The sequence below is a fragment of the Mastigoproctus giganteus genome, chromosome 4, assembly GCF_048544385.1.
Source record: "Mastigoproctus giganteus isolate SK-2022 chromosome 4, ASM4854438v1, whole genome shotgun sequence".
In the NCBI taxonomy this organism is placed as follows: Eukaryota; Metazoa; Arthropoda; class Arachnida; order Uropygi; family Thelyphonidae; genus Mastigoproctus; species Mastigoproctus giganteus.
The window spans coordinates 92,601,691-92,629,522 of NC_143578.1; the positions used below are offsets into that span (position 1 = coordinate 92,601,691).

Genomic DNA, 27,832 nt, shown 5'->3' on the forward strand with positions numbered 1-27,832 from the left:
GAAAAAGTCAGGTTACAGACCCACCTCCTAAACCTTTGGCATTAAAAGATATTAAATTTTTAATTTAATATCTCTTTATTGTCCTCCAAGTCACGAAATTGTTAATTCTATCCATTATATTTTCAGTGAAATTGGTTGTAGTAATTTAATTATTGCATTGAATTCCAATGCAAAGTCTAACTTATGGTTTAGCGGCATGACTGATCAGAGAGGTCGCTTAATGGAGGACTTTATTTTAATGAATAATTTGTGTGTAGTCAATATATCAGGTCAGCCTTATACTTTTAATAATGTTCATGGCAGGTCGAATATTGGTTTGACTATAGTTACTCAGGGGTTATCCAGACGAATCTGTCATTGGCTTGTGAAAACGGACTATACGAATAGTGATCATAGATCTTTGGTTTTTCATATTAATTTGGCTGATTTAAATACTTCTTTAGATTTTGATAATTTTGAATTAACTAGATTTCTTATAAGAAGATTAACTGGTCTAGTTTTGCACGGTCAGTGGCTTTAGATTTTTCAGGAGACAATATGGTTAATTTGAAGTTTTTCAATGCTGTGAGTATGCTGCTTTCGTTCAGTCTTCATTGCTTAGAGCCCTCAGTTGTGCCTCAAGAAGATAACGAGTTAAGAGGCGAGTTGTTAATTGGTGGAATGCGGAATTATCCAGGTTAAGGAAAGAAGTATTTTTATGTAGGAAGGCATATCAGAGGTATAGGCGGTGGGGGGCTGAATGAGGCTCAATTTTATCATGCATGTTATAGGAATAAAAAGAAAATTTATTATAGGGCTATTTATGAGAGTAAATTAAAGGCTTGGAGAAATCTAGTTACTAGTGTGGGCAATACAGATCCTTGGGGATTAATTTATAAACTAAGTATGAATAAAGTAAGACATGGAGAGATAATGAATACTGTAATCGTCAATGGAGTGGAAACAACTGATTGGATTACAACAGTGCAGGCAATAACATCGGAGTTGTTTCCTCATGAGGAAGAAGGGGGGGAGACAACAGAGCAAGAAGGCATCAAGGACTCTAATGTAACATACCTTGGGTCTGTTGATATTAGCTTATTTACTTTAGAGGAATTGAGAGCCGTTTCTAAGAAAATTAACATTTCCAAAGCCCCAGGAATCGATTTAGTAGAGAATATCGCTGTTCTTAAAATGATTGAGCTTTATCCTAACATCTTGTTAAACTTGTATAATAAATGCTTACTTCAAGGTACCTTTCCTGGGATCTGGAAAGTTGGTTTGATCAAGTTGTTAATTAAGCCGGATAAAAAACCAAATGACTCAAGAGGGTATAGACCAATTTCGTTATTGGCCAATGTTGGCAAAGTTTTTGAAAGATTGTTATTTTTAAGATTTAACCAAGTCATGGATAAAAATGGTTTGACCCTGCCTTATCAGTATGGTTTCAAGAGAGGGCATTCTACGGAGGATGCCATTAATGATCTCATGAATTTCACCAACCAGGCAGAGGATAAGTATGTGTTAGCCATCTATAGATTTTACTGGAGCTTTTGACATGGTGTGGCATGAGAGTATTCTGTCTGCATTAAGGGGTATGCAATGTCCAGACTTATTGTATAGGACAATACAGAGTTATTTGTATTGTAGGAAAATTATACTGAAAGCTAAGCATCGACAGTTTAATAGGAATCTTTCGAGAGGGTGTCCTCAGGGGTCTGTATTGGGCCCACTTTTTTGGAACTTAGTACTTAATTTATGGCTAGAACAATCAATTGAAAATCTGCATAAGATTGCTTATGCAGATGATTTGGTTTTTTGTATTACTGGTAAATCCAGGACTGTGCTTGAAATAAGAGTGGCCCAGGTATTAAAAAGTCTAGTGTCGTGGGCTGATCTGCACAAACTATTGATATCTACAACTAAAACTGTTATGATGCTTCTTAAGGGGAAACTAAATTATGCGCGACCGCCAAAAGCTTTAATTAAGGGGAGGCAGATTCCCCTAGTATCTGAGGTGAAATATCTAGGTATAAGAATTGATGATAGATTATCGTTTTTCCCACATTTAAATTACTTATAGGAAAAAATTAAAAAGTTTAGTGCAGCAATAATTCGATTAACACGGTCAGATTGGGGGTTGAAAAGGAAAGTTTTAAATTTATACTACAAGGCAGTCTTCTTACCCATAGTTGCGTACGGAGCATCAGTGTGGTACTTCAGAGTTACTAACGTTAAATTTAAACAGAAATTGTTATCGATTCAGCGCTCAATGCTTTATGTTATTTCTAATTTGTGCAGAACAGTCTCAACGAATGCTATGCAGGTTTTGGCTGGGCATTTGCCTCTAGACTTGTACATTGTGTATCGGGCCCTTTGTTATTACTTAAAAAAAGGCATAGTGGTTTCTTTCATGAATATTACATCTGATGTCACTATAGAGATAGCTAAAGCTAAGAAAAATGTTCTAACACAGTTGATTGGTATGTGGCAACAGAGATGGGATCTTAGTGCGACTGGGGAGGTGACTAGATTGTTTATTCCAACAGTTAAATTTACTTATGATAGTAACAACAAATGGTTTTTTCCTTCTATGGTAACATCGTTTATTTTAACTGGCCATGGCTCATTAAATTTTAAACTACATTACTTTGGTCTAGTCAGCTCACCTTTATGCACTTGCGGTCAACCTGAGACTTGGAGTCATTTATTATATGATTGTAGTTTGTATGTTGAAAATAAAGGCTAAAAGTGAAGATTGGTAATTTAGTTAGAGGCTGTGAAAGTGACCTTATTGCTAATCAGGATAAATTTCAAGCACTGCAAGAGTTCTGTGTAACTGTTTTTCAACGGAGAAGACATTGGAATAATCTAATGATTACTAATTAAGATTTGGTTATATACATTTTGATTATTTGTGTTTTTTTTTTTCCCCTTTTAGTTTATTCATATTATGTGTGTGTATATATGTATTTTATTTATTTAATTTTCTTTCCTTTTTTTTTTTTGCTGGCTCTCAGGTGTGGGCAGCCTGGGAGCAGGATTGCTGGCACCCACCGGTATAGCACTATTTCCGGTGGGTGCGGGATTCCTGGCACCCACCGGTATAGCACTACTTCCTGTGGGTGCGGGATTTTTGTGCATGAGGCACTTAAAATAGAAGACCAGGCCCAGCACCAAGTGAATATGGGCGGCCATTAGGGTCTATTCGCCAACGTGGAGCGGCTGTGCAGGTGACAGCTTCTCCCTGATGGCGAAGAGACCTTCCATACAGGTCTATTTTGCAGAGGTTCTGCACAAAGTCAACTTTATCAGGTGGAGATAGACGGAAGTCTAGGTGCCACCTTAGACATAATAATAATAATAATAATAATAATAAACCTTTAGCAGAGAAGGTGGACTGAGACCACCAAGGGAGAAGTGAAAAAAAAATTCCTACCGGACATCCGCAAGATATATCCAAAACAACCGGTGTGGTACTTCCCAGAGTACCACATGACAACGCTGTTAACAGGACATGGACCCTACAATGAAAAGCTTTTTGGGCTTGGTCTCACCGACGATCCCAGCTGTACACGTGAGGAGAGCGAAAGCTGGAGCCACATAGCTTATGAATGTCCACAATATGAGGACCTCAGAGGGATTCTCATAAGTGTTGACAATAACCAACAACATTTGGCAGAAGAAAATCATGGTAGCAATAATATTAACATGGAACATGTAAATCTGAATTTTAATGATCCGACCACATGGAACTTTAATACCCACCAACAAAAACAGATCTCTTATGGTGCAACACAGTCCCGAATGAATAGTCTTAAATACGTATCCTGTCACTAATGGCCAATGTTTCAATAATTCGTGGAAATACAAAAATTAAAGTATTGAAGAAAAACAACGGAGGAAATGGTTGATGCAATATATTGTTTTCTGTGCTTCTTATTTGTATCTGGCACAATTATTATTTGGCAGAAATAATGTTCCATTTTGCAGCTCATATGGATTTAAGGATTGGAAACATCTAAATCCAAATGTTCTTTTTCATATTTAATCCCGGGGGCTCACATCTGGTGAGTACGGGCTTGGCAAACCCAGGGTCCTGAGCTGGATATCATCATTCTTCTCTTTCTTGGTGATTCCTTTCTACTTCTCTCTCTCTCTCTCTCTCTCTCTCTCTCTCTCTCTCTCTCTCTCTCTCTCTCTCTCTCTCTCTCTCTCCTCTCTCTCTCTCTCTCTCTCTCTCAGGGAAACCCGGGATTTTTTTTTTTTTTTTTTTGGCTGGTGCAGCATAAGCCTCATGCATAATAAGCAGGATAAGGCTTCCTTGTACCATGTGGCTAATATTAATAATAATAATTAATAATAAGAATTCATTACAACACATAAGCAATTTCACAAAATGGAAATTATCAGAAAAGGGCCTTGAAAAAGGTGGACTAATTGACGACGCTGCACAAGCAGCACTAAGAAGGGAAATTTTCGAAATGGCATAATATATTGAAATGTATATTGTTCTGTACTGAAAATAATTTGGCATTTCCTGGACACGCTAGTCATAAGAAAATCTGCACCTGACAGACAACTAGCAAGCATTGATCTCAGCTGGAAACCTAGCTAACCAAAATTACCCTCGATGAGACCCCATCCTTGGAATGACATATGCATTAAATGGACAGCCAGCCCTGGCGCTGGACCCTGCCTGGACATTTCTACTCATGATATAACAAATAGCAGAAATGCTACTGCAGAGCCATAATGTCGATCTGAGTCAGCTCACTGTCTCTCTCCTCCCCGGCGGAAAGGGGGGGTTATGGTCTCCCTGCTCGCCACCCCTCTCCTTCCCTCTGGTGGGGCATGGGCATGCCTACTGACATCTAATTGGAGTCGCCTTCACTATCGACTCCCATATTTCTGTCTTTCTCCCCCCAGCCTTCAGTCTCTCCACTTCTCTATCTGCAAGCTAGCCTACGCCCACACGTCAAAACCTAACTTTATCCAAATCACTCTCACCCACTTTTTCGACCTTTCATATTTCAAGCGCTCTCCCTTCGCAATCGAACGAAATTTTTTTTTTTTTTTTTTATGTCCTCGCCACTGAAATCTCAGGAAACTTGGTGGCAGGATCTGCCAGAGTAAACTAACTACTGGGTACCCGGTCTGCCTCCACGGGGCGAAGTGTGGACAACGTCAGGCCTCAGCAGAGGTCTGGCGGCTAAATGGCCAGAAGAACAACGGTACATGACATTACACACCCCAAGATTCACACGCTTTTAAATCTCTGGCCTTGACTGTGTATTGTATCACCTGACAATGTAAATTACGTGGAGATGGGGGAATCCCCGGTGCTGCTTGACCCTAAACACACTTTACCGAAAAAAACATTGTGGCGCATTTTTAAACTTGATAAAATTTGTCAGCAGTTTGACTTTGGTATGAAAAATGCTCTGGAATCGCATATTAAACACCACACTAATTATTTATCTCCAGAAATTCAGAATGATTTTATTAATTTGTTAGCAACAAAAGTACGAAGTGAAATAACTTAAAATAACTAAATGCAGCAAGGCATAATATGTTAAGGGTAAGAGTTTTATATCTATATAATATCAGTGTGGATACACCATAGCTAGTATTTTTTTTTTTTTTTTTTTTTTTTTTGGTAGTCGTTGGCGCATAGGCTTCTGTGGCCATAATGCACCACCCAAGGTTTTTGCAGTACTTTAATCTAAGCCCGAGGCGGGAATCGAACCCGCGACCTTTGGGTTGCCAGGCACTTTACCCACCCGGCTAGCCCGGTAGGCTCATTGATAGTAGTGTGGGAGGCATCATTTCCTCTATAATCTCATATTGTGCCGTTTCACTTCCACGAAACAACAGATAACCACTTGTCCGGATAAAGGGAAACCACTCTCTTCTAAATCTCTAACAGGGTGATTACAATACAAGGTTGACCAGAGCCTAATGTCCGAATGTTTAATACACCTTGGTCTGCTCACTGGCTATGGATGCACAGAAAGTAGTTGACCAGCTCGACTTCTCGGTATGTGGGACAGGTAGATGGATATGTTTTACGGGTTCTACTGAGTTTCAGATGGTAATCTCTTTATCTTTTAATCCGGGCGTAACAACAGCACTATTGCTTGCTTGAAGGCTATGGGTGCGAACAATGTGTACCCAGTTAAGTCTCGTAATGCAGTGGTTATATGGAAAATTTTCTTCGTTCTACGAACGAAGAAAATTTTCGTTTCCATAAAACGAAGAAATAAAAATTCTAAAAAAATTCGGTAAAGAATAAAATTCTATTTAGCAAATTCTAAAAAATTCGATAAAAAGAAAACATTTATCTCTAAATTGAAAAAATCGCTATAAAGAAGTTTGTTAAACAGAGGTCCGACTGTACTTATTATATACTGTATTATCATTTTACCAATTATCGAAAAAAGGCGCGTAGCCACGAATTTGCCAAGGGTGCCGAAAACCTAGCTACGCCTCTGAATGCCGCTACAAGCGCTCTCCCCGATCGCTACTGAACAGACTTGTGCGCATGCCAGTATTTCTCGAGACAATGTTGCGTGAAGAAGTTTTTTTTAGTTGCATGTCATGACGATCGTTTTGAAACAAGTATCGTGTTGGACATACAGATTGAACAGCGATACATGATTCTTTATTGTGTCAGACGGGGCTTAAATGCATTGGAAATATAGTTGAATGAAGTGTATGGTAATGAATGTCTTGGTAGGATGCCCATATTCCATTGTGACAAAACTTTCCGATGTGAGATGGTTTCTCCATCAAGACAATGCCAGGCCCAATACGGTTAATCTTATGCAGGCAGTGATCATTGCCATAGGTGCCGAGATTCTACCACATCCCTTAATTCACCGGGCTTAGCCTCATGTGATTTCTTCCTATTTCCAAGTCGGAAGAAAGCTGAAATGCAAGCGTTTCATGTCCGACAATGATGCTCGCTGACCCACAATGGAAGCACTTCGCCATCTTTCGAAAAATGGCTATATATATATATATCACCGAATGATGACCACCTACCTAATACTTCGTAGGTCCTCCTTTTGCCCTCAGTACAGCGCTATCCGACGTGGTATTGGTTCAACAAGATGTCGGAAGCGTTCGGGATGTATGGCCAACCAAGCTGTGTGTAATGCGGCTAGCAATGCAGGTATGGAGGTGATTGGTGTATCCAGACGCCTGATATGCCTTTCCATAGTGTCCCACAAGTGCTCTATAGGATTGATATCGGGGAAGTTCGGAGGCCAATCGATATGCTGGAAGTCAGAACTGTGTTCCTCGAACCATTCCTGCACATCAAGACATATGGCTCGGGGCATTCGGGAAAAAGTATAACATAGTATACGATAGCGGAGCCCAGTGATACGTTGTTCCACATGCACCAGGGGTCCAAGTTTATTTTCCCCTGAGAACTGATTTTTCACACATTTTTTTAGGAGTGAGTGAAAAATTTCGATAAAAGTAAGATAATGAGCGTGATTTAATTCAACCACCTTTGCATCTTCATAGGCATTAAATGCTTAAGTGCTTTCAGATGTAATGTCTCTGCAATCCTTGCCGTTCGCGCCTTTCCGACAGCTGCGACCTTGGCGGCAGTGTGGTGGACATGATTTATTTATTTATTCTTTTGTTTCATTGGTCAATATATGAGGCATGGATGGGATGAGGATATGTTTCAGTGTATAGTATTATTTCTACTTTCTAAGCGACAATTAGTATTGATTTATTGTTTCCTTGTGGAAGTTGTTAATTTTGATCCACAGTGCTTTTATGAGGGACATGGGCTGTGAGTTAAATAAAAATAATTTGACTGATGATATATTAAGGAATCCTTATGTGCTGTGATGTAACAACTAGATAATTAAGCTAAGCTATACCTACGATATATTAATTTAATTCTTTGTAGTTATTCAACACATCATCAATCATGTCAAGGGCTGGAAAGAAAGTGTCGACAGTATCTGGATGAATATCTAGCTTATGGTTTTATTGAAAGCCTCTTCGACCCATGACAGCTTATGTCTTATGTGTAATAGTTCTTTTTCAGATGAGGCTATGAAACCATCAAGACTTTTAGATCACTTAAAAAGGAAACATCCTGATAAAGTTGGTAAACTTATCGAATATTTTAAAAATTTAAAACAGAATTTTGAACAACGTAACACTGTTACTTCCTTATTTAAGAAGAATATACAAACAAATGACGATGAAATCATTGCAAAAACTGGTATTGGTCATACAGTTTCTGAAACTGTTATACGACCTGAATTAGAGACTATAATTTCAACAGTGATGCATCAAAATCCTTCCAGTATTTTAAAAGCATTCCCATTGAGCAACGATTCAATTCGAAGACGAATCGATGAGATGTCAGTTGACATTTAAGAGCAGCTAATTGACAAACTGAAAACGAGAAAATTTTCTATTCAGATTGATGAATCCACACTTACTGACATAAGGCCCTTCTAATAGCATACGTTCGTTATTTCGATGATGATTGTAAATTGTAAGAAGAGATCTAGCGTGTAAAATGTATAAAAACTGACTCTACTGGAGCATCCATTTTCGCTGCTGTAAAAAGATGGTTTGATGAAAAACAAGTACCATTGGAAAATTTGGTATCCTGTTCCGCTGATGGTGCTACTATGATCGCCCTTTCAGAAATTTTTGTGTTGATAATGAAGAACAGTACGTGAGGCTTATTTTACAAAAGTCAGAGATGGGCTTCTAAAGGAAACTGTCTAACAAGATTTGTAAACCTTTTTTGATACGATAATTAGTTTTTTAGAAAGCGAAGGAGATTAGAAACACAAAAACAGCTTTTGCTATATGGCTTGGATTTTTTGAAAACTGAATGAGGTATCACTTCAAGGGAAATTAATCATGGTGATAGACTGTAAACGCGTATTAAAGCCTTCACTGAAAAACTGGAAATATTTGAAATCAATTTAATGAGAAACAATTTCCTAGTATGCAAGAGTTAGCTGAAATAAATGAATCTCTCACTGAGAATGATCTTAAGAATTATTCAGATCATTTGTGTTCTTTAAAATATGAAATGAAAAATATATTTTCAGATCTATTTTCTTTTGAAGTGAAACCATGAATGTAAGATTCAATTGGGTGTGATTTTGGGTCTGCTAGTGAAAAAAATTCAAGAACTCATTGAATTAAAACGTAAAGAAGGATGCAAATATTAATTCGAAAAAGGTGGAATGGCTGAGTTGTGGGAATTAAAAGCAACTAAACTTCATTATCCAACAGTGGTCTGAAATGGCCAAAGTACTTTGTTTTCCAACATCTTATATGGTTGAAAGTAATTTTAGTTCAGTAAATAAAATTTTAACAAAGTAAAGAAACAGAATTGATATATGTTCAAGAGGAGATATTAGAATTAAACTTACTAACATCATACCAAACACTGAACTTTTAGCTAAGAAGCATCAGGCTTAGGGATTCTACTGAATAAAAAGAGTAAGTATAGAGTACAGGCAACTCTCGGTTTACGAAAGAGTTCCGTTCCGAGACGTTGTTCGTTACACGTTTATTTATTTCTTATTATTATTAGTCATATGGTGCAAGAAAGCCTGAGACTTATTCTGCACCAGCCAAAAAAAAAAAAAAGTTTTTTTGTTCGGTATGTGTATCTTGCATTCCTGAGCTTTTATGATACGTATCGTATAAATTAGCAGCCATTTTAAAGCATTAAAACCATGTACTAAACATCAAATGGTCTATACAATACGTTTTATTATGATGTATGTATGCGTTATGGGTTATCGTATACGATACGTAACGTAAAATAAAATAAAAACAAGATATCGTACTTGTTAATTTTAATTAAAAACATAAAGAGTTACAAAATAGAAATAAAGCAAATGAGTAGTAACATAATATATGTACTGTACATACACATGCATTCAACTTTTATTCGTCAATATCTTCATCAGAGTTCAATATTTTCCACATAAGTGACACTAGGTGCAAATGAGGTAGATGGAAGGGCGTCTGATAATGAAGAAAAAGCTGGGTTTTCCACTTTTTAAAAATATGTTTTTATAGAAGATTGCACAGTTAGATTTTTTTTTCTTCAAAAATCTAACTGTAGCATGCTAGACAGTCATAAACGCCTCTTTTCACTTTTGCAATTCTTTCCATATTTGCGTCTTCTTCTTCAATGATTGCCAACCCCTCAGAAATTGATTTAAAAACTGCAGCCATTTTCTGCCTTGTAAATGTTCTGGGAGGCTGTGGAATATCGGGTTCTTCTTTTACTTCAGAATTTAGATGTGTCTCTATTTCATCGGTTGTTAATTCCTCAAAATGCGAGTCCAAAAGCTCTCTCACGTCCACATCAAGGTAGAGGTCCATTTTATTGCCCAGTTCAACAATTTATTGATAATTATTGTCATAAATACATTTTTTAAAAGTTTATTTATTTAAATCTTACAATTATGTTCACTATACGTTTGGCATTTCGTTTTATAAGGAACTCTATTGGCGACTTTAAGAAATTTTGAATGTTCGTTATAGCGAATGTTCGTAAACTGAGAGTTGGCTGTATTTTCTTCTTTAAAATTTCATGGGGAGCGATTAGGAAAAAAATTGTCTAAAAAAAAAAAAAAAGCCCTTTAAGGGGCGATAACTGAAAAAAGGTTGAGAAACACTGATCTAAACGATGATGACAATCGAATGATTCGAATGACATATGAATAAGGGACGTTACAATGCTCAAAATTCTCATTAGAAAGAAAATTTACATTATGTACGATTGAATGAGATCCACTACTCATCTGCGATCCTTAATCTTGCAGTTTCTAAAGCTCCCAAATATTCAGGGCAATTACTGTCCTTAACTGAATGGTGCCAATCTTGCTTCCTTCTTTTACAATTTATGCAACTAGCTTCTTGTTCCTTATGAGGACACTTCGCAAACACGTGGCCACTGCAAGCACAGTGACTACACGATGGAGACTCATGAGTGCAGTGCTATTAGTACAGATTTCACTTTGAAAATGGCGAATGTAAACAAATACAGTAACCACGTGACTTGCCGTTTTATTTTTTTAGGCACTACAAGACATCCGCGCTGCATGTATACATCCGATCTCATTGCGCCGTTATTTCGACAGTCTACTATACATGGTTTTTGTTTATGCAATTTCGCCTTAATTTAAAATAGTTAATATAATGGAATAAACTTAGATTGTAAAACTGCTTATGCAGTATTTCATTATAGAATATCATAGTGATGGATAATGTAACCTCTTTGAGAAAAGACCCTGTGGACAAAATCTTGGGCTCTGGTAGATGTGGGGGATTCTTTATGAATGTATGTGGAACATAAGTGGCCTTACATGTCCGTTTCCAGTTTTGGAATTCCTGAAACAGGTGGAACAGTTATAGTGGTCTTAAATAAAAGATAGATGCTGTCTGATGAACTGGTAAAACTACGGTTTTTGACAAACGGATTTATTTGGCATATCTGGCTGAGTAAATAAATATGGACTTCGTTAAATTTTACTGCTTCATAAATTGACATTTCCAATAAATTTTATAACTCACAGGTGCGAACCGGTGTTTGAAAAACGTGTGACAGGGTTGGTTAACTGAAAAGTGTGAAAAAATGTTGAAAATATTTTGTAGTTTTCGCTCTCTCAGACATGTATCAATTTCTTCACCTAGTGAGGAAATAGTGTATTAAGCAGTGGGATACGCACGCCGTGTTAGATAACTGTCTGGATTGGCGGAATGCGAAATAAAATGAAAACGAAGAGCACGGTCGAGACTGGTTAAGAAGGTGTGATTGGCATATAGTGGTGTCGTGTACCGGTACTTGTTTTTCGCTTGGATTAAACCACAGTACTTTGTGTATTTGCTACATGAAATACTTTCTACGTGTTGACATGACTCCCGATTTAAAGTTCTTCATTTCAGTTTGTTACCAGCTAGTCTGTTTGAAAGAATTAGGGAGGTAAGATATAAAATGGTATTTAATTTTTCAGAAGAGGTTGATTCATAGTTACCGAATAGAACTTCTCGTTAACGTTGTGTGATATAAATGTATACTTATTTTTTTCCTCTCTGGTGCATTTTATAGTTATTTTTATGCAATCGCTTGCAGTTACTTATATCAGTAATTTCTTATCTCCGAACTGTGGTAGGGATCTCTATGTAAACAAGCCCGCAAGTTGTGAATGCTCTTCTGCATCACCACTGCAGGAAAGCAGAAACGTGTTTACTTTTAGATTTTTTTTTTTATTTTATTAGTGGGATTTTTATAGTATATAAACTAATATTGAGACGTGATGGGAAATTACTGTAATATACATATTTTCCCTCTCCAAAGAACGTCGTTATGTTAAAAGGTAAAAATTTGGATACAAATTTACCTTTTAACGTAACCGTTATCTCTTTACCAGATAAGCTGAGAGCTCAAAAACTTAACTACACTAACAGATAAGCACATAAACAGGTTTACCTTTACAGTTTAAATCTCTGCTCGTTGGTAGTGCGTGTTGGCTGAATGTTCCTAATTTGTGACATAAAGATGGCTAATTTACAAGTAAATTCATTTAATTTATAGTGTATTTATGGTTCAGAACTATATTTTTTTTCACATTTGTTATGTAACAGCATTCATGAAATGCAATTTGTTTGAAGTGTATATTGGAAAGTTTTTATGCTTGTATTTTAGTGATCAGTACTAAAGTGATATCCTATGTTATTGATTAATTATACTTAGTCATGAGACCTTTTGAGATTCTTCATGGGCAAAGAATGAAATCCTTTTTTTTTTTATTACTAAGTAACAGTGGCACCAACTACTGGCTGCTGGGTTATAGAGCCAGGGATGTGTTAAGATTGGGAGGAGGCAGAGGCTAAAAAGCATATTATCTTGATATTTACATACAGCAATAAGTTAGTATGCTTCCTTATGGAATGATTGGCTCAAAACCGAAAAGGCCTAAGACAAACTTTATTGCCTTATCCAATAATTCAATGTCTTCAACAGAAATATGCCACTGACACACTGGTTAATTGATTTGACCATAAATTTTTGTGAAAGCAAATAAAGATTTGCTATATTGCTCATGACCTTGTATAACTAAATTCACCTGGACCGTCCCCCATCCCCTGCTTCCCACATCCCTTTTTAAAGAAGAACGGTTTTGTTTAGGTCAAAAATAAGAAACCATGGAAAATCCAGTGTGCAAAATTTACATATGGTGTCAAACTGCTACACAAGTGGAATGGCTATAACAAAGTCATCATTTTTTAGTATGATGAAATGCTTAATTCATTATTACTGACAAGATGTTCTGCATTTTACCATGGCATTCTTTTTATAATAATTTACTGCTTCCATCCTTTTTTTTTTAGTAGTGAAACCTTTCTAAGGTGGACACCATTGGGTCAGAAGAAAGTGCCCACTGTAGGGAGCTGTCCACTTTGCAGAGGTTAGTAGCCAGTTTCACTAAATCAGAAAAATTAAATTCGCTGTAACTGGTTACTTATTCAGTTATTATTTTTTTTATTGTTTATATTGCACATACATGTTTTGGTTAATTAACTATTAATATATAGCGCAATACACTTCAAACACAACTTGGGTTTGTTAAGGGGAAAGCATGTTTGACCAATTTGATTGGTTGCTACAATGTGGTCACAGAGGAACTGGATGAAAAAAATAATTTTGATATCATGTACTAGGATTTCAGGAAAGCTTTTGATACTGTTACATATAAAATACTGCTGTATGAATTAGAGCAGTGTGGCATTAAGGGCAAGTTGCTGCTATGGATAAAGGGATTGTTGAGTGGGGGAAGACAGAGTGGTAATCAATGGATGCTGCTCTTTATGGACTAATGTTATTAGTTTGGTGTTGGGCCTGTTGTTTGTTTGGTTTTTAGGAGCATTAGCAACTAAGGCCATATTGTTCCGGGGATTTTTTTTTTTTTTAAGTAAACCCCAAACACGAGAGGTATTAGAACCTATAGTACTTAGTACCATGCCTGGGTTGGAGGTTGAGAAGACGAAAGATATTTGTTCACATTGGACTTGAACTTCTGTAGACTGTAATTTTCAGGAAATACGTATGAAGGAAGGTTGTTCCAGAAAACGGCAGTTGAATGAATAAACGAGGAAGATGAAAAGTTGGTCATGTGAGTTTGAAGTTGAACAGTAAATGGATGTTGGCTGGTGGCGGCACGTGTTCGGAATGTTTTGAAAGAGAGAGAGTGGGAACTATAGAAGATAATTCAGAAGAACAGTGCCCATGGAAGTATCTGTAGAAGAGGCATGCAGCAGAAACAGTACATCTATGAGAGAGCGAGTGGAGAGACTCTGTTAGAGATGAATCATTAATTAACCTAACTGCCCTCTTCTGAATGGAATCAAGCCTGAGAGAGGTTTTGGGGGCACCACCCCAGATGTGGGAACAATATTCCATGGCAGGGCGGATTTGCGATTTATACGGAGTGAGCAGCTGTTTGGAAGAAAGGTAATGCCGAGAGCGAAAGAGAAAACCAAGTTTTTTAGATGCAGAGGAAGCAATATTTGTAATGTGCTTGTGCCAAGAGAGATTAGAAGTCAGGATAATCCCCAAAAGAGATATATCATTTTGCCTAGAAATCGGAGTGTCACTAAAGATAAGCATAGGAGCAGAAGAATCCTTTTTGCGAGATATAAGACAAGACTGAGTTTTAGAAGGGTTGAAATCAACTAAGTTGTCTTTGCCCCACTGGAGAATTACCTGAAGATCGGCATTTAAGGAATTGTTAGCAGATTTTCGAGAAATTGATGCTGATTGAGCAGGACAAGGTTTCTCAAAATGGAAAGTGGAATGCAATGTGCTATCATCAGCAAAACTATGGATAGGATTTCCAGTCAATGGAAGGTCATTAATATATAAGAGGAAAAGAGTGGGGGAAAGAACTGAACCTTGGGGGACACCGGCATTAGTGGAGAAGTTAGAAGACAGACAGCCATCACCCTCAGTAAGCGATCAGAGAGAAAACTGGATAACCAATTACTAAAAGCATTTGGCAAACCATAAGATGGAAGCTTGTTTAGAAGACCTTTATGCCAAACACGATCGAAAGCCTTTGAGATGTCAATAGCAACTACTTGTGTTTCCCCGAACCTTTCCATTGAATTAGTCCATAAATGGGTAACATAAGCCAGAATATCACCAGTGGATCGACACTGACGGAATCCATACTGGCGATCGTTGATAAGACGGAAGGTTTCTAGGAAGTTTAAGAGTTGGCGGTTAATTGATTTCTCTATTACTTTAGAAAGAGTAGAAGTAATTGCAATGGGACGATAATTGGATGGGAGGGATCTGTCACCCTTTTTAGGAACTGGCTGGATGTGAGCAAATTTTCAAGCAGAAGGAAAAACACCTTTGCAGTAAGAAAGTGAAAAAAGGCGGCAAAGAATAGGAGTAAGTTCAGGAGCATAAGTTTTGAGAATAAGTGGAGAAATATCATCAGGACCTGGAGCTTTCTTAGCATCAAGATTCATTAAAATCCTTCTGATATCCTTTTGATGGAAAACCCCAGGAGGCATTGAATGGAGCGTGTTGGGAATGGTGGGAGGTGTTTTACCAAGATCATTAATACATAAGCTGGAAGAAAAATGGGATGCTAGCAGGTCAGCTTTATCCATGGCTGAAGTGACAACAGAACCATCTAGTTTGGACAGAGGTGGGAGCAGAGACAGGCATTAGCTTTGGCAAGAGACCAGAATGCTCGGTTACCATTAGGGCAAGAAGCAAGTTTTCTACTCTTAGCCTGTTCAAACTCTAGTTTGGACTGATTAATAACTGCTTTACAATTGTTGCAAGCTTTGGTGTAGGTAGAAAATGAAACTGGAGAATTAGAAACAAGCCAATTATGATATGCAACATTCTTCTCTTGGACAGCTTTAGCACATTTATTGGAAAACCAAGGTTTAGATAAAGGATGAGATTTTAAAGTGGAGTGTGGGATAAAGGATTCCATTCCTGCAAGAATAATTTCACTTACACTATCTGAGTAAACGTTGACATCAGAAGTTTTGAAACAGTAATCCGACCAAGGAAAAGAAGAAAAGAAGTCTCGCAGGTCAACCCATTTTGCATTCTTGTAATGCCAAACAACACGAGGTTGGGAATACCCATGAGATAAAGGTTCCATTGGAGAAGAGACAATCGCCAAGTTGTGATCTGAAGTGCCTAAAGGACCTCTCACTTCGAACATATACTTAGAAGGGTTGTTTGTGAGTAAAAGATCGAGCGTATTGGCTGTATGATTAGGATTGTCCGGTATTCTTGTAGGTAAATGAACAATCTATGAAAGGTCATTAGTAATTGTAAAAGCAGCAACATCTCGACCAGCTGGGTCTGTGTGACTAGAAAACGGAAGCCAGCTGGAGTTGTGAATATTAAAATCACCAAGAAAAATTTCCTCGCTGTTTGGAAAGTTGGACTGGAGAAAGTCAAGTTGAAAAGAGAGGAAGTCAAGTGATTACTGGAATTGGGAGAACGGTAGAGACAACAGATGAGTTTGACACAATGAGGTAGAGAGATTTTAAGCCAGAGAAGATCAAAGAGAGGAGATTCCAAATTGCCAAGTCTCTGACAGGGAATATCAGAACGGACATATGCACAAGTACCACCTTTGAGGCGAAACGAATCATACAGCGAATAATTTGGGCATCTGAGATGAGAAGTAGCTGAATCAACTGATAACTGAGATTCTGTCAGAAAAAGTACATGGGGTTTGGCAGACTGCAAGTGGAAATGGACATCGTTGAGATTAGGATTGGGACCACGTATATTTTTGAAATGAATTAGGAAGTGCTTGGGAGGTTTAGATTTTTTCGCAGATATGCTTGCTCTATTAGTTTGACAATTCATGGTGTATTCAATAGTAAGAAAAAGTGGGTGGGACATGCTGTATGAAGTAATGAAATTTTGGATATGGCGTACACATGGTAAGAATATACCCAGATCCTTGACATGACGTGGCCTCGACAATGCTCCCCGCATACACACTAATCGGACTCCCTCCAGTCACTATCTGGCAGAGTAGAAGTAGCAAGATTATACACTAGCTGATCCAGAAGCCTCCTAGAGAGTTACCAATAGGTTCGGTCCGGTGTACTAACTAGCAGCCGGCCTGCGAACACCGTTTTAGAGCTGTACCCTCGAAATGTAAGGAATAATGGATCTCGCCACGCTGTTCATCATAACCTCAAAAGTCATCAATCATACTGCACGATGGAAGAGATAAGGAAGGGGATATGCAGTAATCATTCCCTGACCTTTCTGCAAACCATCCGTATTTGGTAGTCATGGGTTCGAACCCCGGTTTAATCAAGCTCCTGCTCTTGCTACTGCTCCTGCCCACCTAGCTACGGAGGTGCCGTTGGGCCTGTTGTTGTTTTCTATATTTATCAGTGATATTGATGAAGACATATCAGGCTTAATATCCAAGTCTGCAGATGATACAAAGGTTGACAGGGTAGCAATAGTAATAGAGGCATGTGATGCAAGAAAGCAAGCATATGAGCTTATGTATCATCAGCCAAAAAAACAAAATAATTCCACAGACCCATTCCCTCTAAAAGTTTGTCCAGTTCCTCCTTGAATTTATTTAAGCTATGAACTTCCACAATGAGAGATGGAAGTTTTGTTTCGGCAATTAATCACCTGCTGGCTAAAGGCAAATTACCACACATCTATTCTACAGCTGTCTTTCCTCAATTTGAATTTATGCCCCCTCAGGTTCATAATTTGAGCAAGCAGAAGAATCCCATCAGAATTCAGTGTGCTCAACCCATTCAAGGCCTTATACACCTCAATCAGATCACCTTGCAGATGCCTAGTGTCCAGCTGCTGTAATTTACAGAACTTTAGCCTTTCATGGTAAGAGGGCTCCTTCATTCCCCTCACCAATCTTCTTGCTCTTCTCTATACAAGCTCAAGCAACTCTACATCCTTCCTAAATTGAGACCTTCAGATCTGTATGCAGTACTCGAGGCATGCCCTGACAATTGCCTTATAGAAAGGGATAATCACCTCTTCCCTGCTAGCAAAATTCCTATATATATCAGGGGTGGCCAACAAGTCTATTGTGATCTACCAGTCAATCATGGCTTTTAATTTTGCTCGATCACAACAAATTTTAAATATTATGTATATAAAAAAATAAATTAATCAAAATCTAAATGTTATTAATACATGTATTAATAACTGGACAGTACTTATATGTTAATTTAATACCCTTTGATTTAAAATGAATATTATGAAAAAGAGTAAACCATATCATTTTCATCAAGAGTGGGAACTAGAATACTTTTTTGTAATAATAAAAGAAAAATGTTGTTGTCTGATTTGTAATGCTTCTGTGGCTATACCCAAAAAAGTAAATTTAGAAAGGCACTTCAACACACTCCATGATAAATACTAATCGGATTTTCCGCCTAATAGTGACCTTAGGAAAAATAAATTAAAAGAAATCAGATTATTCGCACAACAAAATTTCTTCATGACACCTAATTTGCTATCTAAAGCAGTAACTGTGGCATCATTTAAAGCAGCGTCTCTCAAACTTTCTGAGCCCACGCCTCCATTGATCTGTAAAATTTTCCCGGCACCTACCTTGAAGTAAAACTTCCATAATTATGTAATTTCTAGTTCTTCAGCAAAACTAGTTTCTCCTATTGTGTTTGGTTTTTTTACATTTTGCGATTCTGTAAGAAACTTGGTACGACGCTAGCAATGCATTTGATGGAACAGAAACTAATTGTTTGAGGTTTGCTTTTGTTTATTAAACTCATGTATATATTTTATTTATTTATATATGTTATGTTATGAAAATTACATTTCTGTTAAACTTTTTGCGCCTCCTTTTGCATTAGTTCGTGCCTCCCCAGGGAGGCGCACCTCCCAGTTTGGAAATCGCTGATTTAAAGTGAGTCATCTTTTTCCAAAAAAATTTTCTGATGGTCATTTCATCAAAGACGCATTTTTAGAAATAACAGATTCTCTTTTTGAAAATTGAGAACAAAAATGAAATTAAAAGTGCTCTTCAAGATCTGTAATTATCTCAAAATACTGTGATGCGACGCATCGAAAAAATTAGTAAAAATGTAAGCGAACAGTTGTGTTCATATTGCTAATTGTGTTTCCTCTTCTTTACAACTAGATGAATCTTCAGAGGTCAGTGATACAGCTCAATTACTTGTTTTTATTCGTAAGGTTTTCGATGACGCTGCAATTAGAGAATTGCTAGGTGGTTTTGTTAAAAGAAAGAACTAGAGTACTTGATATATTTAACACATTCGAAAATTTTATTGAAAAAATTTAAATTACCACTATTAAGTTCGTATCAATAACAACAGATGGAGCTAAAGCAATGAGGGGCATCTTAATTGATTCATCGCATTGTGCCAAAAGGATGATGAATTCCCAGATTTTTTGAGTTACCACTGTAGCCTACATCCACCAACAAGTGTTAGTCAGAAAAAGATTAAATACTAAAAGTGTTATGGACAGCTTTCAAAATTGTGAATTCTATCAGAGGATAATCTCTTCAAAGGAGGCTTTTCAAAATGCAACTCGATGAAAATGAACCAGATCTGATATTACACACAGATGTGAGGTGGCTGAATCGGATCAAGTTTCTACAGCGATTTCGAAATTTGCTGAATGAAATTAAAAAATTTGTTGATCAAAGGGGAGATGGTTATCAGCAGCTACAAGATACGGAGTGGTTGTGTGATCTGGCTTTTTGGCAGATTTTACCAGTAAATTAAGTGATCTGAATTTGGAATTAAAAGGAAAAAATAAAAATGTGGGCGACATGATTACTAGTATTTCTGCATATAAATATCAATTTTTGGCAATGGCTAAGGATCTCAAAGAAAAAAAAATTCTATCACTTTGCAAATAATGCCAGATCGTTTGAAAAAATACCCTGTTTTTGAATTTAATAGTGAGAAATATGTTTTTGAAATTGAGAAAGTTGTGGATGATTTTGAAACCAGATTCAGTGATTTTAAAACAATTGAAGACATTGTTCAATCTATTTCTTATCCATTTAATGCTGAATTAGATATGAAACAAATTGCAGAAAAAAATCACCGAGATTTTTCACATGGAGAAAATATTACTTGAAAATGAAATTATTACATTGCTAAACCATATCGTCCTGACAGCCAGGTCATCAGAAAATGACTTTGGAAATATGTTCGCGAGAAAAATACCCAAATCTAAAAAAAAAAAAAAAAACTGAACTTTTAAATTCCTGTTTTGGTTCCATGTATCTATGTGAATCGGCCTTTTTTGTATTTGAAACAAACAAGGACAAAGAATCGCTCTACTCTTAAGGACTTGCATACAGAAGATTCTTTATGGTTGGCCTTATCACAGTATATCTCCGAATTTGAAAGCTTGGCAGATGACATGACGACACCAACTTTACATAAATTAAAAATTTAAATACGTATGAATTTAAAATAAGAATTTTGAATTTATTTAATTTTAAAATTTATGAACAACATTTTTCAATATATGTTGATTAACTTTTTTAACCATGTGTAATGAAATTCTTGAGATGGTAGATTGTGCCAAAATTTGAAGAAAAAAAGTAGATCGCATCACAAATTAAAGTTGGCCACCCCTGATATATATCATTCACAATACCCCATGACCTGCTCTGGCAGCCTGTCTGCATTGCTCAGAAAACTTCATATCTGACTGGACAATCACTCCCAGGTCATTTTCTACCACCCTAAGTGTAGTACCACACAGTTGGTATGCTCCTCTGGGGTTACTTCAACCCATATGCAGTACTTTGAATTTGTCAAGGTTAAACTTCAGTTGTCACTTCTCAGCCCATCTGCCCAAATTTTCTAGATCCTGTTGCAGTAGCACACTGCCATTACTGTCATTAACAACCCTGCTTGGTGGTTACTAACAGTGTGCTACTACAACACGATATAGAAGAGTTAGGCAGATGGGCTGAGAAATGGTAATTGAAGTTTAACATCGATAAATGCATATGGGTAGCAGTAACCCCAGACTAATGTACCAACTGTGTGGTACACTCAGGGTGGTGGAAAATGAAAGAGACCTGGTGGTAATTGTGCACTCAAATAGGAAGTTCTCTGAGCAATGCAGACAGGCTGCCAGGACAGCTCATGGGGTTTTGCCAGTGATATACAGGAATTCTGCCAACAGGGATAAGGAGGTGATCATCCCATTGTATAAGGCCATGGTCAGGCCACATCTTGAATACTGTATACAGGTTTGCAGGTTTTGAATTTGTGTTCCACCCACACATGAGGGGTACAAATTCAAATTGAGGAAAGACTGTTGCAGAATAGATGTCCAGTGATGTGGAAGTTTGATAGTTTGATAGTAACAACCCTGCTTGGTGGTTACTAACAGTGTGCTACTACAACACGATATAGAAGAGTTAGGCAGATGGGCTGAGAAATGGTAATTGAAGTTTAACATTGATAAATGCATATGGGTAGCAGTAACCCCAGACTAATGTACCAACTGTGTGGTACACTCAGGGTGGTGGAAAATGAAAAAGACCTGGTGGTAATTGTGCACTCAAATAGGAAGTTCTCTGAGCAATGCAGACAGGCTGCCAGGACAGCTCATGGGGTTTTGCCAGTGATATACAGGAATTCTGCCAACAGGGATAAGGAGGTGATCATCCCATTGTATAAGGCCATGGTCAGGCCACATCTTGAATACTGTATACAGGTTTGCAGGTTTTGAATTTGTGTTCCACCCACACATGAGGGGTACAAATTCAAATTGAGGAAAGACTGTTGCAGAATAGATGTCCAGTGATGTGGAAGTTTGATAGTTTAAATTCAAAGGAGAACTGGACAAACTATTGGAGGGAATGAAAAGGTGAATTTGGAGGTGTCATGATATATATATATATATATATTTTTTTTTCTTTTTGGCTGATGCTGTATAAGCTTGCTTTCTTGCATCATTAGCCACTAGTAATGCAACTTATTTTTATTAAACACATAATTAACATGTTAGTAAAATGAATATAAATGACTTTGTTTAGAGCATTTCATTTTCATTCATGGATAATTAGATCACTTACTAGTTTTACTGTATATCGGTTGTTTTTGCTCACATAGAATTTTTTTTTGATGAAAACTCCTTCCTTTTTTAAATTTCTGCAAACATTAAGAAATTTAATTTCTTAAAAAATTAGCATGCAATTGGTGCAATGCATAGAAAAATTTCAGCCAGTATTCCAAGGGAAAATCTTATTCATGAATTTTTTCATGTAGTTACTTAAATGACCATATCTCACTGCTAGATGAAAGTGGTATGGGAAGGGAAAATTTTAATATAAATAATTTCCTTATAATCAAAAGGAAGCTGGAAGAGATTATTGCAAATAAGGCATCTAGGCTGATGGAATCTATCCAGTTAAAAAAGCAGCAAAAGAGGTAATCAAAACTTTAGCTGTAATGATATAACAAAAGCATCCTTGGATTTAGGGGAAGGCCCTACAAATTGGAAACTATGTAAGTGTCTCTCCTGTTTGCAAGAGTGGTTCAGGGGTGAAGTGGATAATTACAGATTTATAATTTTTAAATAATGGAGTCAGTAGTAAAGGAGTTAATGCATGATATCTCACTAGGAATGGAGCCATAAGATAACTTCAGGATGGAATTGTTAAAGGGCAATTATGTCTGTTCATTCTGATTAGCTGTGTCAGAAGAACTGGATATGAAGGATAATTTTTGCATCAAGTTCATAGATTTCTGTAAAACTTTTGATACTGTTCCACTTGGTAGAAATTGTAGCAAAGGGACATTGAGGCAAGTTACTACTGTAAATAAAGGGTTGGTTAAGAGGTAGGAAAAAAAAAATACAATTATAAATGGACACTGCTCTTCATACTAGTAAGTGTGGTATTGTCTCCCTTACTGTTTTTGATATTTATTAATGATATTGATTTAAAACATCAGTTTTCTGATAATGTAGTGATGGCATGGTTACTGCCATCACTCAGGGTCATCATCATCAGCCATTTTCAATCTACTGCAGGATGAAGGGCTCTCCAGTAACTTTCCAGTTCTGTTTTGTGCAATGGCCATCCATTTACTACCCACAAACTCGTAAATTTCATCTGTCCATTTCCGTTGTTGTCTTCCAGGTTTTCTTTTAGCTCCTCTTGGGTACCATTCTGTTATTTTCTTAGTCCATCTATCATCATGTCTTCAAGCTATTATGTGTCCTGCCCAAGTGCATTTCAGTTCTTTTAGTTTTGATAAGAATGTCCTTTGTGTTTGCTGCCTAATTCATGTATTTCTCTTATCTAACAGTTTGATTCCTAGTATAATTCGTTCCATTCTTCGCTATGTAGTTTTCAGCTTCTCTTCCATTTTTTTTTAGTGAGTGCCCAAGTTTCACTTCCATAAGTCATGGTGGAGAATATACATTGGTTCATTATTTTACGTTTTAGACAAATTGGGATATTGCTCCTCAGTATGTGACTATATTTCCTGATTGCTATTTATCCGAAATTTATTTTTCTCTTGACTTCTAGCCATTTATCATTATTACAGCTAATGACTTGTCCCAGGTAAGTATATGAATCCACATTTTCAGTTACTGCTCTATCAGTGATTATATGAACAAGTATACCCTTTCTGTGGCATACTCGTTCATCATTATTTTTGTTTTAGCCATATTCATCTTTAGTCAGAAATCCTTAATAACTCTGCATAACTGATTAAAATTTTCCTCTAATTCTTTGGAATTGTAGCTTATGATCAAATGTCATCTGAAAATCGTAAATGGTATAAGTACTCTCATTGACATTGACAATTCGCATTGACTCCTTTCTGCGACCAGTCCAATCTTCTGAAAGCTTCAAGAGCAACAGTAAACAACTTCGGAGATATTGTCTCCTTGTTGAACTCCTTTCTCAATTTTAAATTTGCTACTGTCTTTCTAGTCTAATAAAGGAGGAAGTGTTCTCATATATTTTCTTCAAAATCATAATGTATAGGGAATTTATGCCTTGTCTTTCCAGTGCCTGAAACATTGCCTTATGCTGTATGGAGTCAAAATGCCTTTTCATAATCCACAAATTTCCTGGCATAATGGTGTTTTATGTTCATTTGCTTTCTCCATTAGCTGCGATATTACGTTGAAAGTGATCCATCGTTGAGAATCCTCTCCGGCTTGCTCTTTTGGCTGATTCTCATCAAGTATTCTTTCTAATCTGTTAGTGAACAACTTTAGACGTGGGACAGCAAGTTAATTGGTCTTTAATTCCAATTTCTGATTTATCTCCTTTCTTGTGCAGCAAAATTATGATTGCATTATTCCACTCCTTAGGTGTCACTCTTTTCCTAATGTATTTTGTGAAGTCTTGTCAGAGTCTGTCATGTCTCTTCCTCCCAATTTTAACAACTGTACAGTAACTTCATCTTCACCCAGGGCTTTCTGATTCTTCATTTTCTTTAGTGAATGTTCTGCCTCATCAGGAAGGATATCGATTATGTCATATGTGTTGCTGATTTGTGATCCATTTTCCCCACTGCTGGCATTATTCCCTTGCTCCTTAATTCTTTATAGTGAACTATTGCTATTCTTCAGTATCATTTGTCTCTCTGTATTATTGCTCATGGCTGCTGATTTAAGTCCTCTGTTTTCCCTTAATGCTTGTTCTATTTTTCTTGTGTTAAATCTTATGTCTTCTCTGAGTCTCTTTCTAATGGCTTTGCATAACTCGGTATACTCAATTTTGTCCTTGTCAGCGTTTATCTTGCTATTCATTTGTCGTCTTCGGTTTATCATGACAAGTGTTTCTTTTCTAATTTTTTCTTCTTTGGGTTTCTTTTTACCTATAAGTTTCTCTGACTTGATCGCTTTCAGAAAGTTGTATTCCTCGTCGATATCTTGGTCCTGAAAGGTTTCAGAAGTTCGAACTTGTTAAGTTCCAGTACATACTGCTTTTTCTCCTCTTTTGTTATATCAAGGACCTTTGTATTATTTACTTGAGTCAGTTTTTTCCTTTCTTTTCTTACATCTATATCAAGTGTGCATCTTACCATTCTGTGATAACTTCCAACATTTACCTTGTTCAGGATGGTAACGTCATTCACAATATATCTTCTGATAGTGAGGATGAAGTATATTTCATTAGTTGTTAATCCATTTGGGCTCTTCCATATCCACTTTCTGTTCACCCTTTTCTTGAAAAAAAGTGTTCGTTACTGACATTCCTCGAGATTCTGCAAATTCCACAAGTCTTTCATTTCTTTCACTAATTCCAAAATTTCCTGTAGTTTTTCTCTATGTGCTGTTTTATCTCTTTCCAACCTTAGTATTGAAGTCCCCCATAATAATGGTGTAGTGAGTTTTTTGTTCATTTAGAAGTCTCAATTTCGGTGTACATGTGTTCAGCCTCTTCATAATCGTGGCTTGATGTTGGTGCATCAATCATAACTTTTAGTTTGTACCTCTCAGAAATCCTGAGAAGCAGTCTTTGACACCCTTAGTGATGTACTATTTAATTCCAAAATGTTGTTTTTTATATGTTTATGGACCAGAAACCTACTCCACCTTTGCTGTTTTCACTGTTTCCATTGGTGTACATCAGATTTCCACTTGATAAACTTATATAAGCGATCCAATATCTCTCTATTACAGAAGATTTAGGAGAAGTCCGGTTGGCCTGCCTCCCTAAAATCCACTCATGCACACCTTCTCGATGGTAAGCCCTGTTACGTCACTTAGGTGGCAAGAACGTGTAGAGTGGTTCTCTTCAAGACGCTTGGTCAGTGTGAAGAGGAAAAGACCAAACCCTCCAGCAATGAGAGCACAAAAATACAAATGGCCCTCAGTCCCCAGCAGCTTTCACTCTCCCTCTTACAGCAGCGAGAGGATCAGAGTGGAAGCAGAGGGTGCTAAGAATCTCTGGGTACGACCAGGCTGCCATGCACGGAAATTGAACTTGGCCTGTTATAACGTACGATCACTCATCGGTGAAGACAGGATATTAGAGCTGGAAAAGGAATTAGAAAATGTGAATTGGAATATCATCGGTTTGGCTGAAACAAGAAGAAGAAATGAATCACTTATAAGTTTATCAAGTGCAAATCTGCTGTACGCCAATGGAAACAGTGAAAGGAGTGAAGGTGGAGTTGGGTTTCTGGTCCATAAAGATTTTAAAAACAACATTTTGGAATTCAAAAATACATCACCAAGGGTGTCAAGACTAATATTCAAGATTTCTAAGAGGTACAAGCTAAAGATTATAATGATTTATGCACCAACATCGAGCCATGATGAAGAAGAGGTTGAAGAAATGTACACTGAAATTGAGAATCTTCTAGATGAGCAGAAAACCCACTACACTATTATTATGGGGGACTTCAATGCTAAGGTTGGAAAAAGGCAAAGCAGCGCAGAAAGAGGAACTATAGGAAATTTTGGAATTGGTGAAAGAAATAAAAGAGGTGAAAGACTTGTGGAATTTGCAGAATCTCAAGGACTGTCAGTAATGAACACTTTTTTCAAGAAAAGGGTGAACAGAAAGTGGACATGGAAGAGTCCAAATGGATTAACAACTAATGAAATCAACTTCATCCTCACTAACAGAAGATATATTGTGAATGATGTTACCGTCCTGAATAAGGTAAATGTTGGAAGTGATCACAGAATGGTAAGATGTACACTTGATATAGATGTAGGAAAGGAAAGGAAAAAACTGACTCGAGTAAATAATACAAAGGTCTTTGAAATAACAGAGGAGGAGAAAAAGCAGTATGTACTGGAACTTAAGAACAAGTTTGAGCTTCTGCAGACTGCTCAGGACCAAGATATCAGGACAAGGAATATTACAACTTTCTGAAAGTGATAAAGCCCAAGAAACCTATAGGGGAAACAGAAATCCAAAGAAGAAAAAATTAGTCGAGAAACACTTGTCATGATGAACCAAAGACGACAAATGAAGAGCAAGAAAAACACTGACAGGGAGAAAATTGAGTATACTGAGTTATGCAAAGCCATTAGAAAGAGACTCAGAGAGGACATAAGAAGATTTAACACAAGAAAAGTAGAACAAGCATTAAGGGAAAACAAAGGATTTAAATCAGCAGCCATGAGCAGTAATACAGAAAGACAAATGATACTGAAACTGAAGAATACCGATGGTGTACTTATAAACAGCAGAGAAGGCATAATTCAAATAGCAGAAGACTACTATAGAGAATTATACAAGGAGCGAGGGAATGGTACCAGCAGTGGGGAAGATGGATTGCAAAGTAGCAACACATACGACATACCCGATATTCTTCCTGATGAGGTAGAACATGCATTGAAGAAAATGAAGAATCGGAAAGCCCCAGGGGAATATGAAGTTACTGTAGAGTTGTTAAAATTGGGAGGAAGAGACATAACACAAAAACTGGCAAGGCTCTTCACAAAGTGCATTAGAAAAGGTGTGATGCCTAAGCAGTGGAATAATGCAATCATAGTTTTGCTGCATAAGAAAGGAGATAAATCAGAAATTGGAAATTATAGACCAATTAGCTTGTTATCCCATATCTACAAGTTGTTCACAAGGGTCATTACCAACAGATTAGAAAGAATACTTGATGAGAATCAACCGACAGAGCAAGCTGGCTTTAGGACAGGATTCTCAACTATGGATCACCTTCACATAATATCACAGCTAATGGAGAAAACAAATGAATATAAAACACCATTATGCCTGGCATTTGTGGATTATGAAAAGGCATTTGACTCCATACAGCATAAGGCAATGTT

General features: G+C 37.1%; 1 protein-coding gene across 4 annotated transcripts in view; it reads left to right on the plus strand.

The window, feature by feature from the left end:
• The first annotated feature begins 11,767 nt into the window (after positions 1-11,767).
• Positions 11,768-27,832, plus strand: part of cdi (serine/threonine kinase) — a 242,961-nt gene continuing 226,896 nt past the window's right edge. For 3 of the 4 annotated variants that reach the window (XM_090372811.1, XM_090372814.1, XM_090372813.1), the window contains exon 1: positions 11,768-11,980. The gene's annotated coding sequence lies outside the window, so the exon portion shown is untranslated. Of the gene's footprint in view, positions 11,981-12,482; positions 12,572-27,832 lie in introns of those variants that run through there. The other variant, XM_090372812.1, reaches the window with a different exon arrangement.